Below are 23248 nucleotides of genomic sequence, written 5' to 3'. Positions count from 1 at the left end.
GTCGTGTGCGTAGCTCCGGAGTCGAAATTTATCCGTTTTTAAGCTATTATTCCCTCTTTCCCGAAGAAAAATAATTATTTTTATATACATAACACTTTATTCACGTTGAAATATCGAAAAATAAATTTTAAGAAATAAAATAAAGTAAATAGAAAAAAAGAAAAATTACTCGACACCAGGACCGAAACTCTGACCTCCGAGTCAACGAACGTCTTCACCCATGGCGCTAACAACCACACCACGACTCACACGGTGCTTGCACGAATATATAGATAAAAGAACTTTTTCCGGTTAATTAAAAAAATCTATTTTGGCCCATTGTGTGCCCCCTAATTAGTGTATAAAAATTCCGTTTGGCACGCTTGTTTAGTGTATAAAACTCTAATTTCTGGCAGAGTTTGAAAATTATAAGTTAATATTAAAGGGAGTTACGGAGAGAGTCGTGTGCGTAGCTCCGGAGTCGAAATTTATCCGTTTTTAAGCTATTATTCCCTGTTTCCCGAAGAAAAATAATTATTTTTATATATATAACACTTTATTCACGTTGAAATACCGAAAAATAAATTTTAAGAAATAAAATAAAGTAAATAGAAAAAAAAATTAAAAAATTATTTTACAAAAGGACCGAAACCCTGACCTCAGAGTCATGGATGAACTTCTTCATCCATGGCGCTAACAACCACACCACGACTCACACGGTGCTTTCACGAATATATAGATTAAAGAACTTTCTTCCGGTTAATTAACAAAATCTGTTTTGGCCCATTGTGTGCCCCCTAATTAGTGTATAAAAATTCCCTTTGGTACGATTGTTTAATATATAAAACTCTAATTTCTGGCAGAGATTGAAAATTATAAGTTAATATTAAAGGGAGTTACGGAGTGAGTCGTGTACGTTGCTCCAGAGTCGAAATTTATCCGTTTTTAAGCTATTATTTCCTCTTTCCCGAAGAAAAATAATTATTTTTGTATATATAACACTTTATTCACGTAGAAATAACGAAAAATAAATTTTAGGAAATAAAATAAAGTAAATAGAAAAAAAAATTAAAAAATTATTCGACACCAGGACCGAACCCCTGACCTACGAGTCAATTAACTTCTTCACCCATGGCGCCAACAACCACACCACGACTCACGCTTTCACGAATATATAGATTAAGGAATTTTCTTCCGGTTAATTAGCAAAATCTGTTTTGGCCCATTGTGTGCCCCCTAATTAGTGTATAAAAATTCCCTTTGGTACGATTGTTTAGTATATAAAACTCTAATTTCTGGCAGAGTTTGAAAATTATAAGTTAATATTAAAGGGAGTTACGGAGAGAGTCGTGTGCGTAGCTCCGGAGTCGAAATTTATCCGTTTTTAAGCTATTATTCCCTCTTTCCCGAAGAAAAATAATTATTTTTATATATATAACACTTTATTCACGTAGAAATACCGAAAAATAAACTTTAAGAAATAAAATAAAGTAAATAGAAAAAAAAATTAAAAAATTATTCGACAAAAGGACCGAAACCCTGACCTCAGAGTCAATGAACTTCTTTACCCATTGCTCTAACAACCACACCACGACTCACATGGTGCTTTCACGAATATATAAATTAAAGAACTTTTTTCCGGTTAATAAACAAAATCTATTTTATCCCATTGTGTGCCCCCTAATTAGTGTATAAAAATTCCCTTTGGTACGATTGTTCAGTATATAAAACTCTAATTTCTGGCAGAGTTTGAAAATTATAAGTTGATATTAAAGGGAGTTAAAGAGTGAGTCGCGTGCGTAGCTCCGGAGTCGAAATTTATCTGTTTTTAAGCTATTATTCCCTCTTTCCCGAAGAAAAATAATTATTTTTATATATATATAACACTTTATTCACGTTGAAATAGCGAAAAATAAATTCTAAGAAATAAAATAAAGTAAATAGAAAAAAAAATAAAAAAGTACTCGACACCAGGACCGAAACCCTGACTTCCGAGTCACTGAACTTCTTCATCCATGGCGCTAACAACCACACCACGACTCACACGGTGCTTTCACGAATATATAGATTAAGGAACTTTCTTCCGGGTAATTAACAAAATCTATTTTGGCCCATTGTGTGCCCCCTAATTAGTGTATAAAAATTCCCTTTGGTACGATAGTTTAGTATATAAAACTCTAATTTGTGGCAGAGTTTGAAAATTATAAGTTAATACTAAAAGGAGTTACGGAGAGATTCGTGTGCGTAGCTCTGGAGTGGAAATTTATCTGTTTTTAAGCTATTATTCCCTCTTTCCAGAAGAAAAATAATTATTTTTATATATATAACACTTTTTTCACGTTGAAATATCGAAAAATAAATTTTAAGTAATAAAATAAAGTAAAAAGAAAAAAAATTAAAAAAGTATTCGACACCAGGACCGAAACCCTGACTTCCGAGTCACTGAACTTCTTCATCCATGGCGCTAACAACCACACCACGACTCACACGGTGCTTTCACGAATATATAGATTAAAGAATTTTTTTCAGGTTAATTAACAAAATCTATTTTATCCCATTGTGAGCCCCCTAATTAGTGTATAAAAATTCCCTTTGCTACGATTGTTTAGTATATAAAACTCTAATTTGTGGCAGAGTTTGAAAATTATAAGTTAATATTAAAGGGAGTTACGGAGTGAGTCGTGTGCGTTGCTCCAGAGTCGAAATTTATCCGTTTTTAAGCTATTATTCCCGCTTTCAAGAAGAAAAATAATTATTTTTGTATATATAACACTTTATTCACGTTGAAATAGCGAAAAATAAATTTTAAGAAATAAAATAAAGTAAATAGAAAAAAAAAATTAAAAACTAATTCGACACCAGGACCGAACCACTTTCCTACGAGTCAATGAACTTCTTCACCCATGGCGCTAACAACCTCACCACGACTCACACGGTGCTTTCACGAATATATAGATTAAAGAACTTTTTTCCGGTTAATTAACAAAATCTATTTTATCCCATTGTGAGAATCCTAATTAGTGTATAAAAATTCCCTTTGGTACGATTGTTTAGTATATAAAACTCTAATTTGTGGCAGAGTTTGAAAATTATAAGTCAATATTAAAAGGAGTTACGGAGTGAGTCGTGTGCGTAGCTCCGGAGTCGAAATTTATCCGTTTTTAAGCTATTATTCCCTATTTAACGAAGAAAAATATGTATTTTTATATATATAACACTTTATTCACGTTGAAATATCGAAAAATAAATTTTAAGAAATAAAATAAAGGAAATAGAAAAAAAAATTAAAAAATAATTCGACACCACGACCGAACCACTTACCTACGAGTCAATGAACTTCTTCACCCATGGCGCTAACAACCTCACCACGACTCACACGGTGCCTTCACGAATATATAGATTAAAGAACTTTTTTCCGGTTAATTAACAAAATCTATTTTGGTCCATTGTGTGCCCCCTAATTAGTGTATAAAAATTCCCTTTGGTACGATTGTTTAGTATATAAAACTCTAATTTGTGGCAGAGTTTGAAAATTATAAGTTAAAATTAAAGGGAGTTACGGGGTGAGTCGTGTGCGTTGCCCCTGAGTCGAAATTTATCCGTTTTTAAGCTATTATTTCCTCTTTCCCGAAGAAAAATAATTATTTTTATATATATAACACTTTATTCACGTTGAAATATCGAAAAATAAATTTTAAGAAATAAAATAAAGTAAATAGAAAAAAAAATTAAAAAATTTTTCGACACCAGGACCGAACCCCTGACCTACGAGTCAATGAACTTCTTCACCCATGGCGCTGACAACCACACCACGACTCACACGGTGCTTTCACGAATATATAGATTAAAGAACTTTTTTCCGGTTAATTAAAAAAATCTATTTTGGCCCATTGTGTGCCCCCTAATTAGTGTATAAAAATTCATTTTGGTACGATTGTTAAGTATATAAAAATCTAATTTCTGGCAGAGTTTGAAAATTATAAGTTAATACTAAAGGGAGTTATGGAGAGAGTCGTGTGCGTAGCTCTGGAGTGGAAATTTATTTGTTTTTAAGCTATTATTCCATCTTTCCAGAAGAAAAATAATTATTTTTATATATATAACACTTTATTCACGTTGAAATATCGAAAAATAAATTTTAAGTAATAAAATAAAGTAAATAGAAAAAAAAATTAAAAAAGTATTCGACTCCAGGACCGAAACTCTGACCTCCGAGTCAATGAAATTCTTCACCCATGGCGCTAGCAACCACACCACGCCTCACACGGTGCTTTCACGAATATATAGATTAAGGAGCTTTCTTCCGGTTAATTAACAAAATCTGTTTTGGCCCATTATGTGCCCCCTAATTAGTGTATAAAAATTCCCTTTGGTACGATTGTTTAGTATATAAAACTCTAATTTCTGGCAGAGTTTGAAAATTATAAGTTAATATTAAAGGGAGTTACGGAGTGAGTCGTGTGCGTTGCTCCAGAGTCGAAATTTATCCGTTTTTAAGCTATTATTCCCTCTTTCCATAAGAAAAATAATTATTTTTGTATATATAATACTTTATTCACGTTGAAATATCGAAAAATAAATTTTAAGTAATAAAATAAAGTAAATAGAAAGAAAAATTAAAAAAGGATTCGACACCAGGACCGAAACCCTGACCTCCGAAGCAATGAACTTCTTCATCCATGGCGCTAACTACCACACCACGACTCACACGGTGCTTTCACGAATATATAGATTAAGGAACTTTCTTCCGGTTAATTAACAAAATCTGTTTTGGCCCATTGTGTGCCCCCTAATTAGTGTATAAAAATTCCCTTTGGTACGATTGTTTAGTGTATAAAACTCTAATTTCTGGCGGAGTTTGAAAATTATAAGTTAATATTAAAGGGAGTTACGGAGTGAGTCGTGTGCGTAGCTCCGGAGTCGAAATTTATCCTTTCTTAAGCTATTATTCCCTCTTTCCCGAAGAAAAATAATTATTTTTATATATATAATACTTTATTCACGCTGAAATATCGAAAAATAAATTTTAAGAAATAAAATAAAGTAAATAGAAAGAAAAATTAAAAAAGTATTCGACACCAGGACGGAAACCCTGACCTCCGAAGCAATGAACTTCTTCATCCATGGCGCTAACTACCACACCACGACTCACACGGCGCTTTCACGAATATATAGATTAAGGAACTTTCTTCCGGTTAATTAACAAAATCTGTTTTGGCCCATTGTGTGCCCCCTAATTAGTGTATAAAAATTCCCTTTGGTACGATTGTTTAGTATATAAAACTCTAATTTGTGGCAGAGTTTGAAAATTATAAGTTAATATTAAAGGGAGTTACGGAGTGAGTCGTGTGCGCAGCTCCGGAGTCGAAATTTATCCGTTTTTAAGCTATTATTCCCTCTTTCCCGAAGAAAAATAATTATTTTTATATATATAATACTTTATTCACGTTGAAATATCGAAAAATAAATTTTAAGAAATAAAATAAAGTAAATAGAAAAAAAAATTAAAAAATTATTCGACACCAGGACCGAGCCCTTCACCTACGAGTCAATGAACTTCTTCACCCATGGCGCTAACAACCACACCACGACTCACACGGTGCTTTCACGAATATATAGATTAAAGAACTTTTTTCTGGTAAATTAACAAAATCTATTTTATCCCATTGTGAGCCCCCTAATTAGTGTATAAAAATTCCCTTTGGTACGATTGTTTAGTATATAAAACTCTAATTTCTGGCAGAGTTTGAAAATTATAAGTTAATATTAAAGGGAGTTACGGAGTGAGTCGTGTGCGCAGCTCCGGAGTAAAATTTATCCGTTTTTAAGCTATTATTCCTTCTTTCCCGAAGAAAAATAATTATTTTTATATATATAACACTTTATTCACGTTGAAATATCGAAAAATAAATTTTAAGAAATAAAATAAAATAAATAGAAAAAAAAATTAAAAAATTATTCGCCACCAGGACCGAACCCCTGACCTACGAGTCAATGAACTTCTTTACCCATGGCGCTAACAACCACACCACGACTCACACGGTGCTTTCACGAATATATAGATTAAAGAACTTTTTTCTGGTTAATTAACAAAATCTATTTTGGCCCATTGTGTGCCCCCTAATTAGTGTATAAAAATTCCCTTTGGTACGATTGTTAAGTATATAAAAAACTAATTTCTGGCAGAGTTTGAAAATTATAAGTTAATACTAAAGGGAGTTATGGAGAGAGTCGTGTGCGTAGCTCTGGAGTGGAAATTTATCTGTTTTTAAGCTATTATTCCCTCTTTCCAGAAGAAAAATAATTATTTTTATATATATAACACTTTATTCACGTTGAAATATCGAAAAATAAATTTTAAGTAATAAAATAAAGTAAATAGAAAAAAAATTAAAAAAGTATTCGACACCAGGACCGAAACCCTGACCTCCGAGTCAATGAACTTCTTCACCCATGGCGCTAATAACCACACCACGCCTCACACGGTGCTTTCACGAATATATATAAATTAAGGAACTTTCTTCCGGTTAATTGACAAAATCTGTTTTGGCCCATTGTGTGCCCCCTAATTAGTGTATAAAAGTTCCCTTTGGTACGATTGTTTAGTATATAAAACTCTAATTTCTGGCAGAGTTTGAAAATTATAAGTTAATAAATATTAAAGGGAGTTACGGAGTGAGTCGTGTGCGTTGCTCCAGAGTCGAAATTTATTCGTTTTTAAGCTATTATTCCCTCTTTCCAGAAGAAAAATAATTATTTTTATATATATAATACTTTATTCACGTTGAAATATCGAAAAATAAATTTTAAGAAATAAAATAAAGTAAATAGAAAAAAAAATTAAAAAATTATTCGACACCAGGACCGAGCCCCTCACCTACGAGTCAATGAACTTCTTCACCCATGGCGCTAACAACCACACCACGACTCACACGGTGCTTTCACGAATATATAGATTAAAGAACTTTTTTCTGGTTAATTAACAAAATCTATTTTATCCCATTGTGAGCCCCCTAATTAGTGTATAAAAATTCCCTTTGGTACGATTGTTTAGTATATAAAACTCTAATTTCTGGCAGAGTTTGAAAATTATAAGTTAATATTAAAGGGAGTTACGGAGTGAGTCGTGTGCGCAGCTCCGGAGTAAAATTTATCCGTTTTTAAGCTATTATTCCTTCTTTCCCGAAGAAAAATAATTATTTATATATATATAACACTTTATTCACGTTGAAATATCGAAAAATAAATTTTAAGAAATAAAATAAAATAAATAGAAAAAAAAATTAAAAAATTATTCGCCACCAGGACCGAACCCCTGACCTACGAGTCAATGAACTTCTTTACCCATGGCGCTAACAACCACACCACGACTCACACGGTGCTTTCACGAATATATAGATTAAAGAACTTTTTTCTGGTTAATTAACAAAATCTATTTTGGCCCATTGTGTGCCCCCTAATTAGTGTATAAAAATTCCCTTTGGTACGATTGTTTAGTATATAAAACTCTAATCTGTGGCAGAGTTTGAAAATTATAAGTTAATATTAAAGGGAGTTACGGAGTGAGTCGTGTGCGCAGCTCCGGAGTCGAAATTTATCCGTTTTTAAGCTATTATTCCTTCTTTCCCGAAGAAAAATAATTATTTTTATATATATAATACTTTATTCACGTTGAAATATCGAAAAATAAATTTTAAGAAATAAAATAAAGTTAATAGAAAGAAAAATTAAAAAAGTATTCGACACCAGGACCGAAACCCTGACCTCCGAAGCAATGAACTTCTTCATCCATGGCACTAACTACCACACCACAACTCACACGGTGCTTTCACGAATATATAGATTAAAGAACTTTTTTCCGGTTAATTAAAAAAATCTATTTTGGCCCATTGTGTGCCCCCTAATTAGTGTATAAAAATTCCCTTTGGTACGATTGTTTAGTATATAAAACTCTAATTTCTGGCAGAGTTTGAAAATTATAAGTTAATATTAAAGGGAGTTACGGAGTGAGTCGTGTGCGCAGCTCCGGAGTCGAAATTTATCCGTTTTTAAGCTATTATTCCCTCTTTCCCGAAGAAAAATAATTATTTTTATATATATAATACTTTATTCACGTTGAAATATCGAAAAATAAATTTTAAGAAATAAAATAAAGTAAATAGAAAAAAAAATTAAAAAATTATTCGACACCAGGACCGAGCCCTTCACCTACGAGTCAATGAACTTCTTCACCCATGGCGCTAACAACCACACCACGACTCACACGGTGCTTTCACGAATATATAGATTAAAGAACTTTTTTCTGGTAAATTAACAAAATCTATTTTATCCCATTGTGAGCCCCCTAATTAGTGTATAAAAATTCCCTTTGGTACGATTGTTTAGTATATAAAACTCTAATTTCTGGCAGAGTTTGAAAATTATAAGTTAATATTAAAGGGAGTTACGGAGTGAGTCGTGTGCGCAGCTCCGGAGTAAAATTTATCCGTTTTTAAGATATTATTCCTTCTTTCCCGAAGAAAAATAATTATTTTTATATATATAACACTTTATTCACGTTGAAATATCGAAAAATAAATTTTAAGAAATAAAATAAAATAAATAGAAAAAAAAATTAAAAAATTATTCGCCACCAGGACCGAACCCCTGACCTACGAGTCAATGAACTTCTTTACCCATGGCGCTAACAACCACACCACGACTCACACGGTGCTTTCACGAATATATAGATTAAAGAACTTTTTTCTGGTTAATTAACAAAATCTATTTTGGCCCATTGTGTGCCCCCTAATTAGTGTATAAAAATTCCCTTTGGTACGATTGTTTAGTATATAAAACTCTAATTTGTGGCAGAGTTTGAAAATTATAAGTTAATATTAAAGGGAGTTACGGAGTGAGTCGTGTGCGCAGCTCCGGAGTCGAAATTTATCCGTTTTTAAGCTATTATTCCTTCTTTCCCGAAGAAAAATAATTATTTATATATATATAACACTTTATTCACGTTGAAATATCGAAAAATAAATTTTAAGAAATAAAATAAAGTAAATAGAAAAAAAAATTAAAAAATTTTTCGACACCAGGACCGAACCCCTGACCTACGAGTCAATGAACTTCTTCACCCATGGCGCTGACAACCACACCACGACTCACACGGTGCTTTCACGAATATATAGATTAAAGAACTTTTTTCCGGTTAATTAAAAAAATCTATTTTGGCCCATTGTGTGCCCCCTAATTAGTGTATAAAAATTCCCTTTGGTACGATTGTTAAGTATATAAAAAACTAATTTCTGGCAGAGTTTGAAAATTATAAGTTAATACTAAAGGGAGTTATGGAGAGAGTCGTGTGCGTAGCTCTGGAGTGGAAATTTATCTGTTTTTAAGCTATTATTCCCTCTTTCCAGAAGAAAAATAATTATTTTTATATATATAACACTTTATTCACGTTGAAATATCGAAAAATAAATTTTAAGTAATAAAATAAAGTAAATAGAAAAAAAATTAAAAAAGTATTCGACACCAGGACCGAAACCCTGACCTCCGAGTCAATGAACTTCTTCACCCATGGCGCTAATAACCACACCACGCCTCACACGGTGCTTTCACGAATATATATAAATTAAGGAACTTTCTTCCGGTTAATTGACAAAATCTGTGTTGGCCCATTGTGTGCCCCCTAATTAGTGTATAAAAGTTCCCTTTGGTACGATTGTTTAGTATATAAAACTCTAATTTCTGGCAGAGTTTGAAAATTATAAGTTAATAAATATTAAAGGGAGTTACGGAGTGAGTCGTGTGCGTTGCTCCAGAGTCGAAATTTATTCGTTTTTAAGCTATTATTCCCTCTTTCCAGAAGAAAAATAATTATTTTTATATATATAATACTTTATTCACGTTGAAATATCGAAAAATAAATTTTAATAAATAAAATAAAGTAAATAGAAAAAAAAATTAAAAAATTATTCGACACCAGGACCGAGCCCCTCACCTACGAGTCAATGAACTTCTTCACCCATGGCGCTAACAACCACACCACGACTCACACGGTGCTTTCACGAATATATAGATTAAAGAACTTTTTTCTGGTTAATTAACAAAATCTATTTTATCCCATTGTGAGCCCCCTAATTAGTGTATAAAAATTCCCTTTGGTACGATTGTTTAGTATATAAAACTCTAATTTCTGGCAGAGTTTGAAAATTATAAGTTAATATTAAAGGGAGTTACGGAGTGAGTCGTGTGCGCAGCTCCGGAGTAAAATTTATCCGTTTTTAAGCTATTATTCCTTCTTTCCCGAAGAAAAATAATTATTTTTATATATATAACACTTTATTCACGTTGAAATATCGAAAAATAAATTTTAAGAAATAAAATAAAATAAATAGAAAAAAAAATTAAAAAATTATTCGCCACCAGGACCGAACCCCTGACCTACGAGTCAATGAACTTCTTTACCCATGGCGCTAACAACCACACCACGACTCACACGGTGCTTTCACGAATATATAGATTAAAGAACTTTTTTCTGGTTAATTAACAAAATCTATTTTGGCCCATTGTGTGCCCCCTAATTAGTGTATAAAAATTCCCTTTGGTACGATTGTTTAGTATATAAAACTCTAATTTGAGGCAGAGTTTGAAAATTATAAGTTAATATTAAAGGGAGTTACGGAGTGAGTCGTGTGCGCAGCTCCGGAGTCGAAATTTATCCGTTTTTAAGCTATTATTCCTTCTTTCCCGAAGAAAAATAATTATTTTTATATATATAATACTTTATTCACGTTGAAATATCGAAAAATAAATTTTAAGAAATAAAATAAAGTTAATAGAAAGAAAAATTAAAAAAGTATTCGACACCAGGACCGAAACCCTGACCTCCGAAGCAATGAACTTCTTCATCCATGGCACTAACTACCACACCACAACTCACACGGTGCTTTCACGAATATATAGATTAAAGAACTTTTTTCCGGTTAATTAAAAAAATCTATTTTGGCCCATTGTGTGCCCCCTAATTAGTGTATAAAAATTCCCTTTTGTACGATTGTTTAGTATATAAAACTCTAATTTCTGGCAGAGTTTGAAAATTATAAGTTAATATTAAAGGGAGTAACGGAGTGAGTCGTGTGCGTTGCTCCAGAGTCGAAATTTATCCGTTTTTAAGCTATTATTCCCTCTTTCCAGAAGAAAAATAATTATTTTTATATATATAACACTTTATTCACGTTGAAATATCGAAAAATAAATTTTAAGTAATAAAATAAAGTAAATAGAAAAAAAATTAAAAAAGTATTCGACACCAGGACCGAAACCCTGACCTCCGAGTCAATGAACTTCTTCACCCATGGCGCTAATAACCACACCACGCCTCACACGGTGCTTTCACGAATATATATAAATTAAGGAACTTTCTTCCGGTTAATTGACAAAATCTGTTTTGGCCCATTGTGTGCCCCCTAATTAGTGTATAAAAGTTCACTTTGGTACGATTGTTTAGTATATAAAACTCTAATTTCTGGCAGAGTTTGAAAATTATAAGTTAATAAATATTAAAGGGAGTTACGGAGTGAGTCGTGTGCGTTGCTCCAGAGTCGAAATTTATTCGTTTTTAAGCTATTATTCCCTCTTTCCAGAAGAAAAATAATTATTTTTATATATATAATACTTTATTCACGTTGAAATATCGAAAAATAAATTTTAATAAATAAAATAAAGTAAATAGAAAAAAAAATTAAAAAATTATTCGACACCAGGACCGAGCCCCTCACCTACGAGTCAATGAACTTCTTCACCCATGGCGCTAACAACCACACCACGACTCACACGGTGCTTTCACGAATATATAGATTAAAGAACTTTTTTCTGGTTAATTAACAAAATCTATTTTATCCCATTGTGAGCCCCCTAATTAGTGTATAAAAATTCCCTTTGGTACGATTGTTTAGTATATAAAACTCTAATTTCTGGCAGAGTTTGAAAATTATAAGTTAATATTAAAGGGAGTTACGGAGTGAGTCGTGTGCGCAGCTCCGGAGTAAAATTTATCCGTTTTTAAGCTATTATTCCTTCTTTCCCGAAGAAAAATAATTATTTTTATATATATAACACTTTATTCACGTTGAAATATCGAAAAATAAATTTTAAGAAATAAAATAAAATAAATAGAAAAAAAAATTAAAAAATTATTCGCCACCAGGACCGAACCCCTGACCTACGAGTCAATGAACTTCTTTACCCATGGCGCTAACAACCACACCACGACTCACACGGTGCTTTCACGAATATATAGATTAAAGAACTTTTTTCTGGTTAATTAACAAAATCTATTTTGGCCCATTGTGTGCCCCCTAATTAGTGTATAAAAATTCCCTTTGGTACGATTGTTTAGTATATAAAACTCTAATTTGTGGCAGAGTTTGAAAATTATAAGTTAATATTAAAGGGAGTTACGGAGTGAGTCGTGTGCGCAGCTCCGGAGTCGAAATTTATCCGTTTTTAAGCTATTATTCCTTCTTTCCCGAAGAAAAATAATTATTTTTATATATATAATACTTTATTCACGTTGAAATATCGAAAAATAAATTTTAAGAAATAAAATAAAGTTAATAGAAAGAAAAATTAAAAAAGTATTCGACACCAGGACCGAAACCCTGACCTCCGAAGCAATGAACTTCTTCATCCATGGCACTAACTACCACACCACAACTCACACGGTGCTTTCACGAATATATAGATTAAAGAACTTTTTTCCGGTTAATTAAAAAAATCTATTTTGGCCCATTGTGTGCCCCCTAATTAGTGTATAAAAATTCCCTTTTGTACGATTGTTTAGTATATAAAACTCTAATTTCTGGCAGAGTTTGAAAATTATAAGTTAATATTAAAGGGAGTAACGGAGTGAGTCGTGTGCGTTGCTCCAGAGTCGAAATTTATCCGTTTTTATGCTATTATTCCCTCTTTCCCGAAGAAAAATAATTATTTTTATATATATAATACTTTATTCACGTTGAAATATCGAAAAATAAATTTTATGAAATAAAATAAAGTAAATAGAAAGAAAAATTAAAAAAGTATTCGACACCAGGACCGAAACCCTGACCTCCGAAGCAATGAACTTCTTCATCCATGGCACTAACTACCACACCACGACTCACACGGTGCTTTCACGAATATATAGATTAAAGAACTTTTTTCCGGTTAATTAAAAAAATCTATTTTGGCCCATTGTGTGCCCCCTAATTAGTGTATAAAAATTCCCTTTGGTACGATTGTTTAGTATATAAAACTCTAATTTCTGGCAGAGTTTGAAAATTATAAGTTAATATTAAAGGGAGTTACGGAGTGAGTCGTGTGCGTTGCTCCAGAGTCGAAATTTATCCGTTTTTAAGCTATTTTTCCCTCTTTCCCGAAGAAAAATAATTATTTTTATATATATAATACTTTATTCACGTTGAAATATCGAAAAATAAATTTTAAGAAATAAAATAAAGTAAATAGAAAAAAAAATTAAAAAAGTATTCGTCACCAAGACCGAAACCCTGACCTCCGAGTCAATGAACTTCTTTACCCATGGCGCTAACAACCACACCACGACTCACACGGTGCTTTCACGAATATATAGATTAAAGAACTTTTTTCCGGTTAATTAACAAAATCTATTTTGGCCCATTGTGTGCCCCCTAATTAGTGTATAAAAATTCCCTTTGGTACGATTGTTAAGTATATAAAAAACTAATTTCTGGCAGAGTTTGAAAATTATAAGTTAATACTAAAGGGAGTTATGGAGAGAGTCGTGTGCGTAGCTCTGGAGTGGAAATTTATCTGTTTTTAAGCTATTATTCCCTCTTTCCAGAAGAAAAATAATTATTTTTATATATATAACACTTTATTCACGTTGAAATATCGAAAAATAAATTTTAAGTAATAAAATAAAGTAAATAGAAAAAAAATTAAAAAAGTATTCGACACCAGGACCGAAACCCTGACCTCCGAGTCAATGAACTTCTTCACCCATGGCGCTAATAACCACACCACGCCTCACACGGTGCTTTCACGAATATATATAAATTAAGGAACTTTCTTCCGGTTAATTGACAAAATCTGTTTTGGCCCATTGTGTGCCCCCTAATTAGTGTATAAAAGTTCCCTTTGGTACGATTGTTTAGTATATAAAACTCTAATTTCTGGCAGAGTTTGAAAATTATAAGTTAATAAATATTAAAGGGACTTACGGAGTGAGTCGTGTGCGTTGCTCCAGAGTCGAAATTTATTCGTTTTTAAGCTATTATTCCCTCTTTCCAGAAGAAAAATAATTATTTTTATATATATAATACTTTATTCACGTTGAAATATCGAAAAATAAATTTTAAGAAATAAAATAAAGTTAATAGAAAGAAAAATTAAAAAAGTATTCGACACCAGGACCGAAACCCTGACCTCCGAAGCAATGAACTTCTTCATCCATGGCACTAACTACCACACCACAACTCACACGGTGCTTTCACGAATATATAGATTAAAGAACTTTTTTCCGGTTAATTAAAAAAATCTATTTTGGCCCATTGTGTGCCCCCTAATTAGTGTATAAAAATTCCCTTTTGTACGATTGTTTAGTATATAAAACTCTAATTTCTGGCAGAGTTTGAAAATTATAAGTTAATATTAAAGGGAGTAACGGAGTGAGTCGTGTGCGTTGCTCCAGAGTCGAAATTTATCCGTTTTTAAGCTATTATTCCCTCTTTCCCGAAGAAAAATAATTATTTTTATATATATAATACTTTATTCACGTTGAAATATCGAAAAATAAATTTTATGAAATAAAATAAAGTAAATAGAAAGAAAAATTAAAAAAGTATTCGACACCAGGACCGAAACCCTGACCTCCGAAGCAATGAGCTTCTTCATCCATGGCACTAACTACCACACCACGACTCACACTGTGCTTTCACGAATATATAGATTAAAGAACTTTTTTCCGGTTAATTAAAAAAATCTATTTTGGCCCATTGTGTGCCCCCTAATTAGTGTATAAAAATTCCCTTTGGTACGATTGTTTAGTATATAAAACTCTAATTTCTGGCAGAGTTTGAAAATTATAAGTTAATATTAAAGGGAGTTACGGAGTGAGTCGTGTGCGTTGCTCCAGAGTCGAAATTTATCCGTTTTTAAGCTATTTTTCCCTCTTTCCCGAAGAAAAATAATTATTTTTATATATATAATACTTTATTCACGTTGAAATATCGAAAAATAAATTTTAAGAAATAAAATAAAGTAAATAGAAAAAAAAATTAAAAAAGTATTCGTCACCAAGACCGAAACCCTGACCTCCGAGTCAATGAACTCCTTTACCCATGGCGCTAACAACCACATCACGACTCACACGGTGCTTTCACGAATATATAGATTAAAGAACTGTTTTCCGGTTAATTAACAAAATCTATTTTGGCCCATTGTGTGCCCCCTAATTAGTGTATAAAAATTCCCTTTGGTACGATTGTTTAGTATATAAAACTCTAATTTGTGGCAGAGTTTGAAAATTATAGGTTAATATTAAAGAGAGTTACGGAGTGAGTCGTGTGCGCAGCTCCGGAGTCGAAATTTGTCCGTTTTTAAGCTATTATTCCTTCTTTCCCGAAGAAAAATATTTATTTATATATATATAACACTTTATTCACGTTGAAATATCGAAAAATAAATTTTAAGAAATAAAATAAAATAAATAGAAAAAAAAATTAAAAAATTATTCGCCACCAGGACCGAACCCCTGACCTACGAGTCAATGAACTTCTTCACCCATGGAGTTAACAACCACACCACGACTCACACGGTGCTTTCACGAATATATAGATTAAAGAACTTTTTTCCGGTTCATTATCAAAATCTATTTTGGCCCATTGTGTGCCCCCTAATTAGTGTATAAAAATTCCCTTTGGTACGATTGTTTAGTATATAAAACTCTAATTTGTGGCAGAGTTTGAAAATTATAGGTTAATATTAAAGGGAGTTACGGAGTGAGTCATGTGCGCAGCTCCGGAGTCGAAATTTATGCGTTTTTAAGCTATTATTCCTTCTTTCCAGAAGAAAAATAATTATATTTATATATATAACACTTTATTCACGTTGAAATATCGAAAAATAAATTTTAAGAAATAAAATAAAGTAAATAGAAAAAAAAATTAAAAAATTTTTCGACACCAGGACCGAACCCCTGACCTACGAGTCAATGAACTTCCTCGCCCATGGCGCTGACAACCACACCACGACTCACACGTAGCTTCCCCGAATATATAGATTAAAGAACTTTTTTCCGGTTAATTAACAAAATCTATTTTGGCCCTTTGTGTGCCCCCTAATTAGTGTATAAAAATTCCCTTTGGTACGATTGTTAAGTATATAAAAATCTAATTTCTGGCAGAGTTTGAAAATTATAAGTTAATACTAAAGGGAGTTACGGAGAGAGTCGTGTGCGTAGCTCTGGAGTGGAAATTTATCTGTTATTAAGCTATTATTCCCTCTTTCCAGAAGAAAAATAATTATTTTTATATATATAACACTTTATTCACGTTGAAATATCGAAAAATAAATTTTAAGTAATAAAATAAAGTAAATAGAAAAAATATTAAAAAAGTATTCGACACCAGGACCGAAACCCTGACCTCCGAGTCAATGAACTTCTTCACCCATGGCGCTAACAACCACACCACGCCTCACACGGTGCTTTCACGAATATATAGATTAAGGAACTTTCTTCCGGTTAATTGACAAAATCTGTTTTGGCCCATTGTGTGCCCCCTAATTAGTGTATAAAAATTCCCTTTGGTACGATTGTTTAGTATATAAAACTCTAATTTCTGGCAGAGTTTGAAAATTATAAGTTAATAAATATTAAAGGGAGTTACGGAGTGAGTCGTGTGCGTTGCTCCAGAGACGAAATTTATTCGTTTTTAAGCTATTATTCCCTCTTTCCCGAAGAAAAATAATTATTTTTATATATATAATACTTTATTCACGTTGAAATATCGAAAAATAAATTTTAAGAAATAAAATAAAGAAAATAGAAAAAAAAATTAAAAAATTATTCGACACCAGGACCTAGCCCCTCACCTACGAGTCAATGAACTTCTTCACCCATGGCGCTAACAACCACACCACGACTCACACGGTGCTTTCACGAATATATAGATTAAAGAACTTTTTTCTGGTTAATTAACAAAATCTATTTTTGCCCATTGTGTGCCCCCTAATTAGTGTATAAAAATTCCCTTTGGTACGATTGTTTAGTATATAAAACTCTAATTTGTGGCAGAGTTTGAAAATTATAAGTTAATATTAAAGGGAGTTACGGAGTGAGTCGTGTGCGCAGCTCCGGAGTCGAAATTTATCCGTTTTTAAGCTATTATTCCTTCTTTCCCGAAGAAAAATAATTATTTTTATATATCTAACACTTTATTCACGTTGAAATATCGAAAAATAAATTTTAAGAAATAAAATAAAGTAAATAGAAAAAAAAATTAAAAAATTTTTCGACACCAGGACCGAACCCCTGACCTACGAGTCAATGAACTTCTTCACCCATGGCGCTGACAACCACACCACGACTCACACGGTGCTTTCACGAATATATAGATTAAGGAACTTTCTTCCGGTTAATTAACAAAATCTGCTTTGGCCCATTGTGTGCCCCCTAATTAGTGTATAAAAATTCCCTTTGGTACGATTTTTTAGTATATAAAACTCTAATTTCTGGCAGAGTTTGAAAATTATAAGTTAATATTAAAGGGAGTTACGGAGTGAGTCGTGTGCGTTGCTCCAGAGTCGAAATTTATCCGTTTTTAAGCTATTATTTCTTCTTTCCCGAAGAAAAATAATTATTTTTGTATATATAACACTTTATTCACGTTGAAATATCGAAAAAAAAATTTTAAGAAATAAAATAAAGTAAATAGAAAAAAAAAATTAAAAAATTATTCGACACCAGGACCGCGCCCCTGACCTACGAGTCAATGAACTTCTTCACCCATGGCGCTAACAACCACACCACGACTCACGCGGTGCTTTCACGAATATATAGATTAAAGAACTTTTTTCCGGTTAATTAAAAAAATCTATTTTGGCCCATTGTGTGCCCCCTAATTAGTGTATAAAAATTCCCTTTGGTACGATTGTTAAGTATATAAAAATCTAATTTCTGGCAGAGTTTGAATATTATAAGTTAATACTAAAGGGAGTTACGGAGAGAGTCGTGTGCGTAGCTCTGGAGTGGAAATTTATCTGTTTTTAAGCTATTATTCCCTCTTTCCAGAAGAAAAATAATTATTTTTATATATATAACACTTTATTCACGTTGAAATATCGAAAAATAAATTTTAAGTAATAAAATAAAGTAAATAGAAAAAAAATTAAAAAAGTATTCGACACCAGGACCGAAACCCTGACCTCCGAGTCAATGAACTTCTTCACCCATGGCGCTAACAACCACACCACGCCTCACACGGTGCTTTCACGAATATATAGATTAAGGAACTTTCTTCCGGTTAATTGACAAAATCTGTTTTGGCCCATTGTGTGCCCCCTAATTAGTGTATAAAAATTCCCTTTGGTACGATTGTTTAGTATATAAAACTCTAATTTCTGGCAGAGTTTGAAAATTATAAGTTAATAAATATTAAAGGGATTTACGGAGTGAGTCGTGTGCGTTGCTCCAGAGTCGAAATTTATTCGTTTTTAAGCTATTATTCCCTCTTTCGCGAAGAAAAATAATTATTTTTATATATATAATACTTTATTCACGTTGAAATATAGAAAAATAAATTTTAAGAAATAAAATAAAGTAAATAGAAAAAAAAATTAAAAAATTATTCGACACCAGGACCGAGCCCCTCACCTACGAGTCAATGAACTTCTTCACCCATGGCGCTAACAACCACACCACGACTCCCACGGTGCTTTCACGAATATATAGATTAAAGAACTTTTTCTGGTTAATTAACAAAATCTATTTTATCCCATTGTGAGCCCCCTAATTAGTGTATAAAAATTCCCTTTGGTACGATTGTTTAGTATATAAAACTCTAATTTCTGGCAGAGTTTGAAAATTATAAGTTAATATTAAAGGGAGTTACGGAGTGAGTCGTGTGCGCAGCTCCGGAGTCGAAATTTATCCGTTTTTAAGCTATTATTCCTTCTTTCCCGAAGAAAAATAATTATTTTTATATATATAACACTTTATTCACGTTGAAATATCGAAAAATAAATTTTAAGAAATAAAATAAAATAAATAGAAAAAAAAATTAAAAAATTATTCGACACCAGGACCGAGCCCCTCACCTACGAGTCAATGAACTTCTTCACCCATGGCGCTAACAACCACACCACGCCTCACACGGTGTTTTCACGAATATATAGATTAAGGAACTTTCTTCCGGTTAATTGAAAAAATCTGTTTTGGCCCATTGTGTGCCCCCTAATTAGTGTATAAAAATTCCCTTTGGTACGATTGTTTAGTATATAAAACTCTAATTTGTGGCAGAGTTTGAAAATTATAAGTTAATATTAAAGGGAGTTACGGAGTGAGTCGTGTGCGTAGCTCCGGAGTCGAAATTTATCCGTTTTTAAGCTATTATTCCCTCTTTCCCGAAGAAAAATAATTCTTTTTATATATATAATACTTTATTCACGTTGAAATATCGAAAAATAAATTTTAAGAAATAAAATAAAGTGAATAGAAAAAAAATTAAAAAATTATTCGACACCAGGACCGAGCCCCTGACCTACGAGTCAATGAACTTCTTCACCCATGGCGCTAACAACCACACCACGACTCACACGGTGCTTTCACGAATATATAGATTAAGGAACTTTTTTCCGGTTAATTAACAAAATCTGCTTTGGCCCATTGTGTGCCCCCTAATTAGTGTATAAAAATTCCCTTTGGTACGATTGTTTAGTATATAAAACTCTAATTTCTGGCAGAGTTTGAAAATTATAAGTTAATATTAAAGGGAGTTACGGAATGAGTCGTGTGCGTTGCTCCAGAGTCGAAATTTATCCGTTTTTAAGCTATTATTTCCTCTTTCCCGAAGAAAAATAATTATTTTTGTATATATAACACTTTATTCACGTTGAAATATCGAAAAAAAAATTTTAAGAAATAAAATAAAGTAAATAGAAAAAAAAAATTAAAAAATTTTTCGACACCAGGACCGAACCCCTGACCTACGAGTCAATGAACTTCCTCACCCATGGCGCTGACAACCACACCACGACTCACACGGTGCTTTCACGAATATATAGATTAAAGAACTTTTTTCCGGTTAATTAAAAAAATCTATTTTGGCCCATTGTGTGCCCCCTAATTAGTGTATAAAAATTCCCTTTGGTACGATTGTTAAGTATATAAAAATCTAATTTCTGGCAGAGTTTGAAAATTATAAGTTAATACTAAAGGGAGTTACGGAGAGAGTCGTGTGCGTAGCTCTGGAGTGGAAATTTATCTGTTTTTAAGCTATTATTCCCTCTTTCCAGAAGAAAAATAATTATTTTTATATATATAACACTTTATTCACGTTGAAATATCGAAAAATAATTTTTAAGTAATAAAATAAAGTAAATAGAAAAAAAATTAAAAAAGTATTCGACACCAGGACCGAAATCCTGACCTCCGTGTCAATGAACTTCTTCACCCATGGCGCTAACAACCACACCACGCCTCACACGGTGCTTTCACGAATATATAGATTAAGGAACTTTCTTCCGGTTAATTGACAAAATCTGCTTTGGCCCATTGTGTGCCCCCTAATTAGTGTATAAAAATTCCCTTTGGTACGATTGTTTAGTATATAAAACTCTAATTTCTGGCAGAGTTTGAAAATTATAAGTTAATATTAAAGGGAGTTACGGAGTGAGTCGTGTGCGTTGCTCCAGAGTCGAAATTTATCCGTTTTTAAGCTATTATTCCCTCTTTCAAGAAGAAAAATAATTATTTTTGTATATATAACACTTTATTCACGTTGAAATAGCAAAAAATAAATTTTAAGAAATAAAATAAAGTAAATTGAAAAAAAAATTAAAAAATAATTCGACACCAGGACCGAACCACTTTCCTACGAGTCAATGAACTTCTTCACCCATGGCGCTAACAACCTCACCACGACTCACACGGTGCTTTCACGAATATATAGATTAAAGAACTTTTTTCCGGTTAATTAACAAAATCTGTTTTGGCCCATTGTGTGCCCCCTAATTAGTGTATAAAAATTCCCTTTGGTACGATTGTTTAGTATATAAAACTCTAATTTCTGGCAGAGTTTGAAAATTATAAGTCAATATTAAAAGGAGTTACGGAGTGAGTCGTGTGCGTAGCTCCGGAGTCGAAATTTATCCGTTTTTAAGCTATTATTCCCTCTTTCCCGAAGAAAAATAATTCTTTTTATATATATAATACTTTATTCACGTTGAAATATCGAAAAATAAATTTTAAGAAATAAAATAAAGTAAATAGAAAAAAAATTAAAAAATTATTCGACACCAGGACCGAGCCCCTGACCTACGAGTCAATGAACTTCTTCACCCATGGCGCTAAAAACCACACCACGACTCACACGGTGCTTTCACGAATATATAGATTAAAGAACTTTTTTCCGGTTAATTAACAAAATCTGTTTTGGCCCATTGTGTGCCCCCTAATTAGTGTATAAAAATTCCCTTTGGTACGATTGTTTAGTATATAAAACTATAATTTCAGGCAGAGTTTGAAAATTATAAGTCAATATTAAAAGGAGTTACGGAGTGAGTCGTGTGCGTAGCTCCGGAGTCGAAATTTATCCGTTTTTAAGCTATTATTCCCTCTTTCCCGAAGAAAAATAAATCTTTTTATATATATAATACTTTATTCACGTTGAAATATCGAAAAAAATTTTTTAAGAAATAAAATAAAGTAAATAGAAAAAAAAATTAAAAAATTATTCGACACCAGGACCGAGCCCCTGACCTACGAGTCAATGAACTTCTTCGCCCATGGCGCTAACAACCACACCACGACTCACGCGGTGCTTTCACGAATATATAGATTAAAGAACTTTTTTCCGGTTAATTAAAAAAATCTATTTTGGCCCAATGTGTGCCCCCTAATTAGTGTATAAAAATTCCGTTTGGTACGATTGTTTAGTATATAAAACTCTAATTTCTGGCAGAGTTTGAAAATTATAAGTTAATATTAAAGGGAGTTACGGAGTGAGTCATTAGCGTAGCTCCGGAGTCGAAAGTTATCCGTTTTTAAGCTATTATTCCCTCTTTCCCGAAGAAAAATAATTATTTTTGTATATATATCACTTTATTCACGTTGAAATATCGAAAAATAAATTTTAAGAAATAAAATAAAGTAAATAGAAAAAAAAATTAAAAAAGTATTCGACACCAGGACCGAAACCCTGACCTCCGAGTCAATGAACTTCTTCATCCATGGCGCTAACAACCACACCACGACTCACACGGTGCTTTCACGAATATACAGATTAAGGAACTTTCTTCCGGTTAATTAACAAAATCTGTTTTGGCCCATTGTGTGCCCCCTAATTAGTTTATAAAAATTCCCTTTGGTACGATTGTTTAGTATATAAAACTCTAATTTCTGGCAGAGTTTGAAAATTATAAGTTAATATTAAAGGGAGTTACGGAGTGAGTCGTGTGCGCAGCTCCGGAGACGAAATTTATCCGTTTTTAAGCTATTATTCCTTCTTTCCCGAGGAAAAATAATTATTTTTATATATATAATACTTTATTCACGTTGAAATATCGAAAAATAATTTTTAAGAAATAAAATAAAGTAAATAGAAAAAAAAATTAAAAAATTATTCGACACCAGGACCGAGCCCCTCTACCTACGAGTCAATGAACTTCCTCACCCATGGCGCTGACAACCACACCACGAATCACACGGTGCTTTCACGAATATATAGATTAAAGAACTTTTTTCCGGTTAATTAAAAAAATCTATTTTGGCCCATTGTGTGCCCCCTAATTAGTGTATAAAAATTCCCTTTGGTACGATTGTTAAGTATATAAAAATCTAATTTCTGGCAGAGTTTGAAAATTATAAGTTAATACTAAAGGGAGTTACGGAGAGAGTCGTGTGCGTAGCTCTGGAGTGGAAATTTATCTGTTTTTAAGCTATTATTCCCTCTTTCCAGAAGAAAAATAATTATTTTTATTTATATAACACTTTATTCACGTTGAAATATCGAAAAATAAATTTTAAGAAATAAAATAAAGT

This window comes from Parasteatoda tepidariorum, chromosome 8 (assembly GCF_982258835.1).
Source record: "Parasteatoda tepidariorum strain Cologne lab strain chromosome 8, Ptep-v5.0, whole genome shotgun sequence".
NCBI classification, from domain to species: Eukaryota; Metazoa; Arthropoda; class Arachnida; order Araneae; family Theridiidae; genus Parasteatoda; species Parasteatoda tepidariorum.
This window is presented reverse-complemented; position numbering follows the sequence as displayed.